Source organism: Lactuca saligna, chromosome 1 (assembly GCF_052625555.1).
Source record: "Lactuca saligna cultivar CGN05327 chromosome 1, ASM5262555v1, whole genome shotgun sequence".
Classification (NCBI taxonomy): domain Eukaryota; kingdom Viridiplantae; phylum Streptophyta; class Magnoliopsida; order Asterales; family Asteraceae; genus Lactuca; species Lactuca saligna.
The window spans coordinates 66,067,212-66,079,321 of NC_136417.1; positions in this window are offsets into that span (position 1 = coordinate 66,067,212).

The following is a 12,110-nucleotide window of genomic DNA, read 5'->3' on the forward strand; positions in this document are numbered from 1 at the left end:
ATACAATTATTATGGTATTATGTTTTTATGAACGAGTAGCTATTAAAACTATTCTTCATCTAACAAATGCGATCTTCGTATAGCTTTATTATATAAAACTATGACACAACTTTTAAGAACGTCGGTTACTTGCAAATTTTCGGTCTTAGAGACTGCCAGTTATGTTAGGAAAATAAGGGTTTTTCCTGTATACAAACCAAACAACTAATAGGAAAATAAGGGATTTTCCTGGTGCAATTATTTACAACTTATAACACGAACATTCATATGCATTTCATACTTTTATAAGAAAATATGGATCTAATACATTCATTTACAACACAACAAACCATAACTCTTTACATTTGAAATACTGCATTTTCTGGAAAACATACACGAACTTTCGAATGGTGTACATTTTCTCAAAACACTACTCATGAACTCACCAACTTAATTGTTGACACTTTCTCCTTGAAATAACTTGTATTCTCAGGGAACCGCTAAGCAGGTTTGGAAATCAACTTTTGAGATTGACGCGCTGGCGTTAATTACTTCTTTTTGAAAGATGTTTATGTATTTATCTTTTGAACATGTAATGAATACAATTATGTAAACATTTTTAAAACCTTTATATATGTATGGTGGTGTGTAGTTTCCTTTCTATGAACTGTTATGATACTGAATATGATGTCCTCCGCACCCGAATGTTTCCGTCATTCTGGTTTAGGGGTGTGACAGATTGATATCAGAGCTTTGTTTATAGGGAATTAAGTATATTAAAACCATTTCTTGTTGGTATACAACTATAAACTCAACTGGGCAAAAACACTCTGAGAAAAGTCATACTTTTGAAATTAAATTTATTTAGTTTTAAGGTAATCATGCACTCATTTCATACTAAAAACAGTTTCATATCAAATAACTCTAGAAGTATTATAAATAAGTTGTGCAGTACAGGTACGCCTTGGGACATGTAATCGGAACTGGGAAGAATATAGTCTGATCAACTATATCTGTCCGAGAGACGACTAACGTATGCCAAGGAGTGTTTGCAGTGGACAACGATTTTAAAACTTACCAAAAGCACATCATTACATAATACTAAGGGAGTTTTTGTGTTGTCATCAACCATTAAACTTAAGGGTAAGTTTCATGTGCTCTAGCTTATAGTAAATTCTTAACCCTATTCTCGTACAGACTAAATGGCAGGATTCCATCACCCCAATGACCCCTACTACCCCAACCAAGGTAATGGAGGATGGATCGAAGAAGATCCTGAAGAAGACGAAGAGTCTATAGAGTTGGAGGAAGGAGATGACTCTGGCATAGATTCGGAGCCAGAAATTATCAATCCACCAATCCCACAACCTCCCGTCCACGTGAGGAACTTCCAAGGACCCACTCCTGTGTGGGGAAGTCACCTCCATCATTGGAGCCAACAACAAAGCTTACGCCCTCCCTACGGCATGTGCCGAGACTTCTATGATGTCAGAGGCGGGGGATCAGCAGACCGAGCACTTCCGGTCATGGTTGGCAAACTTGCCAACCAGTGCTATCAATCCGGAGTACAAGCCAACCGAATCCGAGAGGTCAACGTGGAAGTACAAATCCACACGGCCGACATCAACCGCCTAGAGATGTTGCAGAACGACATCCACCTTCGTGCCGAAGCATTCCAAGCACAAGCAAATGCAGCCTTCGCAGAATTGAGGGAACAACAAGCTGTGTTTGATAGGCGCCTCATGGAGTCAAAGCAGTCCGACACGGAGTCGAGCTCCAAGCGCAAACCGCATCGCAAGTAGTACTTGCCCAACTCTCAATTTTTGTTATAAATTAGGACTTCGGATAAAAGTATTATTTTCTTAAAAAATTTCTGTAATCGGAGACCTTTAGAAAGGTCAAGAACTTTTGTCTAGACTCAGATGTAACACAACTATATGTTGAATATATATAAGGCATATCCCTTTTCTTGTTGTTAATTATGTGTAGTTCGTTCAATTCATAAGTACATCTATTCAAACTTTATTTTCAAGCTCAAAACCCTGTGTTGGTCAAACCCAATTTCTTAGAACTATTAAAAGTTAACTCAATATCATTCAACTCTGAACTACCAAAAATTATAAATCTTTCATTTTCTTTTGGCAGCGCGATGCCTCCTCGTCCAAACCTAAGGCCCAGACCGGGCACGGCACCACCTCCACCACCAACGTATGATCCGGCCATGGTCCAGGCTGCTATCATAGCAGTAGTAACTGCAACCCTCTCGCAAATAAACTCCAACGGAAATGGAGGGGCAGGTAGCAGCACGAATCATTCAAATCATGGCATTGGTCGTGGTCAAGTAAGAGAATGTACTTACAAGGAGTTCTCTAATGCTAAGCCAAAAACCTTTAATGGAATTGGAGGAGTCATTGCGCTAATGCAATGGTTCGAAAAGACCGAAACAGTTTTTGAGATCTGCTCATGCCAAGAAGCAAGCAAGGTCAAATTCGCTGCTTGCACCTTCATAGATCGAGCCCTCACTTGGTGGAAAAGCCATGTGAATTCGGTGACGCTCACTGTCACCAACGCCATAAGTTGGGAAGATCTGAAGGTTCTACTACTGGAAGAATACTGCCCAAGAGGCGAAGTGCAAAAGCTTGAGCAGGAGCTCTGGAATCTGAAAATGACTGGGTCTGACCTAGTCGCCTACACAGCTAGGTTCAACGACCTCGCTGCATTGTGCCCTACCATGGTCAACCTAGAATCAAAGAAGGTTGAAAGGTACATTTGGGGGTTGTCACCCCAGATTCAAGGGCATGTCCTAGCTTCCAACCCTATTACCTACAACAGCGCTAAACGCCTGGCTCAGCGACTCATCGACCACGGAGTAAAACAGGGTACCATTGCAGTAACCGCAAATCCATCTAAGGAGGCTCAGGGCCAGAGTAGGCCTTGCAACAAGAGGAGGGGACAAATCCTCCAGGAAAACCCCAAGAAACAACAAGTAGTAGCGACCCACGCTATGACTGTACCTGCCAACCCTTCCCCCACAAGCTCATATAATGGGAAACTTCCTAAGTGCAACCACTGCAAATTCCACCACCACGGTCCTTGCCATGATCTTCAATGCACCAGGTGCAATAAGAAGGGACATACAACCCGCTATTGCAAAGAGCCAACCCAACCATCTGCCCCCACTGCTAATATCGGAGTAAGTTGTGCCTGCTTTGAGTGCGGAGACACGGGGCATTACCGCAGGGACTACCCAAAGGCAAACAACCGGAATACCGGCGGAAGGGGCCGAGTTTTCACAATGGGACAAGATGAAGCCATTGCGGACCCTACTGTTGTTACGGGTACGTTTCTTCTCGATAACTCGTATGCATGCATTTTGTTTGATAGTGGAGCGGAAAGGAGTTTTGTGAGTCACGACTTTAAAGGCCTGCTAAAATCAATACCACAATCATTAAGTGAACCATTCATAGTAGAAATGGCCAACGGGAAAACCGAAGGCACTAATGAGATATACTTAAACTGCACCCTAACTTTAAACGATAATCCCTTTTCAATCAGCCTCATGCCAGTCTCGATTAAGAGTTTCGATGTCATCGTTGGCATGGATTGGCTGAGTTCTCATCATGCGGACATTTTATGTTACGATAAGGCCGTTTGCCTTAATCTGCCAACCGGCGAAACTTTCATTGTCTTGGGCGACAAACCCAGTACCACACTTCGTATCATCTCAAGTATCCAAGCTCAGAAATGCCTACGCAAGGAGTGTCACGCGTTTTTGGCACATGTTGTAGATGTGAAATGCAAATTCCAGGACGTCAAGAATGTGCCTGACGTATGCGATTTTCCCGACGTTTTTCCCGAGGACCTTCCGGGAATACCTCCCGCAAGACTAGTCGAGTTCATAATCGATCTGGTTCCCGGAGCTACCCCAGTAGCCAAAGCACCCTATCGATTAGCCCCGGCAGAGATGCAAGAGCTATCCAGCCAACTGAATGAGCTACTTGGAAAAGGATTCATCAGGCCGAGCTTCTCGCCATGGGGAGCACCCGTGTTGTTCGTGAAAAAGAAGGATGGATCATTCAGAATGTGCATCGACTACCGAGAACTCAACAAACTTACCATCAAGAACCGATACCCCCTACCCCGAATCGATGACTTATTCGACCAACTCCAAGGAGCCAACTACTTCTCCAAGATCGATCTGAGATCGGGATATCACCAGCTGCGAGTACTGGAGAGTGATGTTCCCAAGACGGCCTTCCGAACGAGATACGGACATTACGAGTTCGTAGTGATGTCGTTCGGACTAACCAATGCCCCGACAGTATTCATGGATCTAATGAATCGGGTATGTCGTCCATTCTTGGATAAGTTTGTAATAGTATTCATAGACGACATACTCATTTATTCAAAGAATAAAGAAGAGCATAGTCAACATCTGAGGCAAGTCTTAGAGACGTTACAGACTGAGAGACTGTATGCAAAATTCTCAAAATGTGAGTTTTGGATTAGAAAGGTGGACTTCCTCGGTTACGTGGTCAGCAAGGAAAGAATCCATGTGGATCCATCAAAAATCAAGGCTATCAAAAACTGGTCTGCACCAACTACACCAACAGAAATTCGCCAATTTCTAGGTCTTGCTGGTTATTATCGAGGTTCTAAAAAACGTAAGGCGTGACTTGGCGGCGAGGTGAAAGTTAAGTTATGCCAAGCCTTGGCGAGTCATGACGTTTTTCAAGGCGTGACTATTTTATATACATTAAAAGAGATAAGTCATATAATTATTGAATTGTATCAAATATACGAAGTTTTTAGAAGTGTCATATTAATATTTAATATAAAAAAGTTAACAAAAACTCAATTATTTTAGGCCCGACAAAAAAAAGCAGAAAAAAAAACAAAAAAAAAATTGAAAAAATCCGCGCCTTGACAAAAACTCGCGCCATAACGCGAAAAGGCACGCCTTGACACGTTATTTGGGCGTCATGCTTAACAAACCCGCCTTAGACGTTTTCCTAACGGCTACACCACGCCTTAAGGCGCGCCATGGCGCGCTTTTTAGAACCATGGTTATTATCGAAGGTTCATTCAGAATTTCTCCAGCATCGCAAAGCCTCTTACCGCTTTAACCCAGAAATGTGTGACCTACCACTGGGGAGAAAAGCAAGATGCTGCATTTCAGACCTTGAAACATGCCCTTTGCAGTGCACCCATCCTTTCTCTTCCAGAGGGGACCGAAGATTTTGTGGTGTATTGCGACGCTTCGAAGCAAGGGCTGGGCTGTGTGCTAATGCAGAGGGGAAAAGTTATTGCATATGCCTCACGACAACTGAAAACGCATGAGGTCAACTACACCACTCATGACTTAGAACTTGGGGCGGTGGTCTTCGCTCTTAAAATCTGGAGACACTACCTATATGGTACCAAGTGCACTATCTTTACAAACCACAAGAGCCTCCAACACATCTTCGACCAGAAGGAGTTAAACATGAGACAGCGATGTTGGGTCGAATTGCTCAACGACTATGACTGTGAGATTCGCTATCATCCAGGAAAGGCAAACGTCGTGGCGGATGCCCTTAGTCATAAGGACTACTCTGGCCGAAGAGTGAAGTCATTAGCCATGTCGATCCATTCGCACCTATCATCACAAATCAAGGAAGCTCAAATAGAGGCCTTGAAACCCGAAAACGTGACGGGTGAGACCCTTAGGGGAATGGACAAGAACTTAGAAATCAAGAGTGACGAAGCACGCTACCTCATGAACCGAATATGGACACCCAAGTTTGGTGGATTCAGAGAGGTAGTTATGAGCGAGGCACACAAGACTCCATACTCCATACACCCCGGGTCAGACAAGATGTATCAAGATCTCAAGCAACTTTACTGGTGGCCAAACATGAAAGCGGAGATCGCTACATATGTGAGCAAGTGTTTGACTTGCGCCAAAATAAAAATAGAACACCATAAACCCTCAGGGCTACTCCAACAACCTGAAATACCTGGGTGGAAATGGGAGCAGATTTCCATGGACTTCATAACGAAACTGCCCAAAACTCAGGGTAACCAAGATACTATTTGGGTAGTCGTCGATAGATTAACCAAGTCCGCTCATTTCTTACCAATCAAGGAAACTGATAAAATGGAAAAGCTATAGAGAATCTACATCCGAGAGATCGTACGACTCCATGGAGTGCCAATGTCTATCATCTCGGACAGAGACAGCAGATTCACCTCCAGATTCTGGCAATCATTTCAAAAATCCATGGGAACAAGATTGGACATGAGTACAGCCTATCACCCCCAAACTAACGGACAAAGTGAAAGGACGATCCAAACCTTGGAAGACATGCTGCGAGCATGTGTAATCGACTTTGGTAAGGCATGGGATGTTCACTTACCTTTGGTCGAGTTCTCTTATAACAATAGTTATCATACTAGTATCAAGTTTGCTCCATTTGAAGCCCTTTACGGCCGTAAGTGCAGATCACCTCTATGCTGGACGGAAGTGGGCGACACACAATTAGCAAAAGGTCTAGTCCCTGATAGCACCCTCACTGGTCCGGAGATCATCAGAGAAACTACTGAAAAGATCGTGCAAATACAAGAATGACTGGAATCCTCAAGGGATAGGCAAAAGAGCTATGCCGACAAAAGACGTAAACCCTTGGAATTTCAGATTGGCGATCGTGTACTACTGAAGGTCTCACCCTGGAAGGGCATGATACGCTTTGGAAAACGTGGGAAGCTAAATCCTAGGTACATTGGACCCTTTGAAATCATTTCAAGAGCTGGTCCAGTGGCCTACAAACTCCGACTTCCAATCGAGCTTAACAAAGTACATCCAGTATTCCACGTATCGAACCTGAAGAAGTGTTTGTCCAACGAAACACTTGTAATTCCACTTGATGAAATCGAACTAAATGAAAATCTTAACTTTGTGGAAGAACCCGTCGAGATCATGGATAGGGAAGTTAAACGAACTAAACAGAGTCGCATTCCAATAGTAAAGGTCCCATGGAATGCTAAGAGGGGACCTGAGTTCACATGGGAACGAGAAGATCAAATGCAACAGAAGTATCCACACCTCTTCCTAAGCCCCTAAAACTTTCCTTTTGTATTAAAATTTCGGGACGAAATTCCCTATAACGGGGGGATGATGTAACAACCTGTCATTTCAGGTCATCAAAGATCGAGTCTTGTAACCTCTTTGAAAAAAGGATTAGAATATCATCAAAAAATGAAGTATTCAAAAACTCTGTTTGGAGTACGCTATGTAGTAAATATCGTCTTAAGGTTTCCAAACATATAAATAACACAAAAATCCGAGTTATAACGAAGAAGTTATGACCATTCTAAGTTTTTCCGACAAAAAAATCGGCGATACGAGTTTACGTAAAAACGCAAAGTTTCAATAAAACACTTTCTGATCTTAGGTGTCTAAATGAAAGTTATAGATATCGTTAAACTACAAACGTGCATAAAAAGAACGCTCAAATCGGACATCGTATGAAAAAGTTATGAATTTTTAAAGAAATTCCTTAATCGCGTCATTTTAATAAATAAATAATAAAAATAATTTCGGAATTTGCCGACGGAATCTAAACGAAAGTTGTAGATCTTAGTCTCACCTACGTGTGGATATAAAGAACGTCGAAAACGGAATTCGTATGAAGGAGATATGAATTTTTGAAGTTTGATAAATAATTAATATATATTTTTATTCAAAACTTCGGTATTATCCGAAGTCTGAGTCACACAAGTACGCCCCGCGTACACGAGTACGCCCAGCGTACTCAAGACCTTGGCCTCGGATTGTCCACGTCGCCCCTATGCGAGCCTCCCCCCCCCCCCCCCCGATCCCATCCGAAGTCCGAGGCACTCGAGGACTCGGTCATGCGTGACGTACGCGTACGCCCCGCGTATGAGCGTACGCCCCGCGTACCGAGGCGGTTCCAGCCTCCTATAAAAGGGACGCGAGGGTTCCCGGAAAAATTGCTCATTCTCTCTCACTTTTCTTACGTTTTGCCTCGTTTTCCATGCTCGCACTACCCCGAAGCCCTGGTCATTTTGTGCAAGTCCCGAAGGTCAATTTTACTCCCGAGAAATCCCGAGAAAATCCGCCTTTTCAAGCCAAAGTTCTGCTCGATTTTCGTCACACCTTCTTTAATCAATCAAGTGAGTTCATACCCCTTTCAAACACACTTTAAATACATTTTAAATGCTTTTATACTCTATAAGGGGGGGAATACAAGTAAACATATGGTTATTATCGTGTATTTTATAAAGTTTCACTTCACTTGTTTTTATCGAATAAATCTCTTGTAATTCCTTACTACTATGGAAAACTCTTATCATACTTTGCGTGCATTAGACTTATACAAAGTATATAGTGATTTCAAAGTACCTTTCGTTGCTAAGTCGTTTTATACATTCTAAAAACTTATGATTTATGCTTTGTCAAACATTGTGAAAAAGGATAAACTTTGCATACAAAACTATCACTTTAATATAGACTTAGTTGAGAATCCATGAGACGTGTATATCTTCAAACACTAATTTCTTATTAGAAAGTAATGCCGCAAGTCCTGTCTATAACCAGAGTCTCCCATTAGGAGAACGTGTCAAATGTGTATAGATCTATACGAGAAGTCATGATCCCGCGCCCTGACTGTTAGCTACAGTCCGTCCTTTGGGGTGACAGTTGTCATAAAGCTGCGATGCCTGAAGAACGTCGTTACAGGCATATTATGTTTAGTATGGTTATAAAACTCATCGGATATACAATTATTATGGTATTATGCTTTTATGAACGAGTAGCTATTAAAACTATTCTTCATCTAACAAATGCGATCTTCGTATAGCTTTATTATATAAAACTATGACACAACTTTTAAGAACATCGGTTACTTGCAAATTTTCGGTCTTAGAAACTGCCAGTTATGTTAGGAAAATAAGGGTTTTTCCTGTATACAAACCAAACAACTAATAGGAAAATAAGGGATTTTCCTGGTGCAATTATTTACAACATATAACACGAACATTCATATGCATTTCATACTTTTATAAGAAAATAAGGGATTTTCTTGGAAAACACAACAATTCATAGCTCAACCATTAGGGAAAATATGGGATTTTCTGGATCTAATACATTTATTTACAACACAACAAACCATAACTCTTTACATGTGAAATACTGCGTTTTCTGGAAAACATACACGAACTTTCGAATGGCGTACATTTTCTCAAAACACTACTCATGAACTCACCAACTTAATTGTTGACACTTTCTCCTTGAAATAACTTGTATTCTCAGGGAACCGCTATGGAGGTTTGGAAATCAACTTTTGAGATTGACGCGTTGGCGTTAATTACTTCTTTTTGAAAGATGTTTATGTATTTATCTTTTGAACATGTAATGAATACAATTATGTAAACATTTTTAAAACCTTTATATATGTATGGTGGTGTGTACTTTCCTTTCTATGAACTGTTATGATACTGAATATGATGTCCTCCGCCCCCGAACGTTTCCGCTGTTCTGGTTTGGGGGTGTGACAGGATGCCTTGTGATGAGGCCAAGGGTCTACTTCTTTAGATATAGGAAGGTCAGGTGCTGGTTGATGGTTTTAGGTGATTAGGGAAGGGAATCGGGAGCGACAACTTTTGCTGTCTTTTATGTATCCCAATTATAAGAGTGATGCCTCTTATATATATATATATATATATATATATATATATATATATATATATATATATATATATATATATATTAATGAAACTTGCGATGAATTGATGGTTGGGGATTTGTGGACGAGGTATTTGATAACCTATTGTTTCTAGATAGAGAATCGGTGCCATGAGTGGACTGTCATAATTATTGCTTGTGCATATGCATAGGATTCATGATATTAGAGGTGGTTATGATTGGAAAATCACGAGGTCTCCATCTGAGATTCACAATCTCTTTGGGTTTTCTTGGTCTTAATCTGGAAGATCATCTTGTTTCTTGTTGTATATCCCAAGGGTCAGGGATGTTATGTATCTGGGTGAGCCAGTATGAGTTTTAGTCTTTTTGTAATGTCAGTTATTGGTGGTTCGAACTCTAATTAGGGGAGAGTTGGATATTTTTTTTAAAGGATCAACGATTTGTTTGATTTATGGTTTCATAGGAATAGGTCAATACGAGTTTGGGTCACTTAGGTTGAGTATCGATTGTTGAAGGATTTGTTAGCTTGTCGTATAGATTGGTATCTATAATCTACGTTGGGCAATTGTTGATCAGACAGTCAGTTTCAAAGTTGTTGTTTTAGCTCCACATGGGTTTTGCTTCAGTAGTATAATGGATCATGGGATTCGTTGTGAATGCATCCTTGATTGTTGGTTAATTCGGTCATCATCAATAGCGGAAATTCTTTGGAAGTATCAAGTTGTACTAATTATAGTGTAATGGATGTGTCAACATATCATCAAGTTTGGCTCGAGTTTGGAAGATATCCTTGGTTATTGGAAGTTTAGAAGTCGGGACAGTGTTGTTTAGTTTTCCTAACGTGACAAATCCACAAACTATAAGCTAATGCTTAGTGAGTTCTCCAGAGCATACCCCACACATAATCTACATAACACACACACACACACACACACACACACACATATATATATATATATATATATATATCACAGAATCCATGCATATAAACATATAAGGATGTTGTGGAAACCTTCCAAGGTCTTACACCAAGTGCCACGAAAACCCTCACGTGGTCTTTACTAGCCGCTACTAGAACCCCCAAGTGGTATTGGCTAATTGTCGCAGGAACCTCCACACGGTCTTCACTAATCATGGAAAAATCATGCGAGCTAAACAAATATACATACTAAATTTCCGTGGAAACCCTCCAAGGACTTATACTAAATGCCATGAAATTCTCCTCATGGTCTTAATATACTACCCCATGAAACCCCCGGACTTTCATACAGATGTCCTAGCGACATATCACATAACCAACTATAGATCAATATAACATTAAATGGGCCGGCCTTGGTGCCTTCGACCCATTGTTGTGATGAAAAGACTCACCTTTGTCTGTTGAATCCAAAAGCTGCTCTCTTAGCAGTCCGTAACCTCTCGTGCTGAATAATCATATTATTACTTTAGTTTTGGACTAAACACTATCCAATTGCAAACCCCAAAACCAAGTCCTTTCATAATAGCCCAAACAGTCTTACTTTGTTAATGGCCTAATGTCCATGTCCAAAATCATTAATGGGCCTTATTGTTGGAATAGTGTCTAAGGCTGCAACTATATTAGGCAAGTATTTGATCTGGTTGTGCATGGTCCTTTTGGGTTGCCTTCACCATAGCAACTTGATGAATGATTTGTTAAGAGAGAGTAAATATTATAAGGAATAATATATGGTTATTTGATTAATATAATTCATAGATTAATTGGAATTAATTTGGTGGCTTAAAGAGATTAATTAAATAAGAGGGTATAAATTGTCAATTGTTTGATAGTTACACTTTAGACTATAAATCCTTATCCTAGATAGGATGGACGATTTCTAGGGCTTGGATAAGCCAAAATCGTCCATAGGGTTATCAAGAAAAGGATATGGATCAACTTAAAGTCTAAGTTATCCAATTAGGGTTAAAGCTGTAATCCTTAAGGAGTCTACAAGTATAAATAGGCCCTAGGGGTGAGGGAATTCGAGGAATCACAATACACCATCTAAAGTAGAGATACTCTAGCCGAATTCCTCCCCTCTCCTCTCTCCTAAATCATCTTGCTTGCTATTGGTGTTTGTAAGCCATTAGAGGAGTGACATTTGTGACTCTAGAAGCTCCAAGACAACAAGATCAACAAGGAATCCAAAGGTATGATTCTAGATCTATTTCAATGTTGTTATTTAACCTAATTATCTGTTAGAAGTCTTGGACTCAAAACTTGTTTAATTAGAAAGCCTAGATCTGAGCATTAGGGTTTTGCATGCGCACATAGGAAAGTTCTTATGGCTAAAACCCATCAGTGGTATCAGAGCCAAGCTTGGTTTTCTTTAAATTGTTGCTTGATTAACTGAAACAAACCTGCAAAATTCGATTTTTGGTTTATGAGTCATGGACTCGGCGAGTT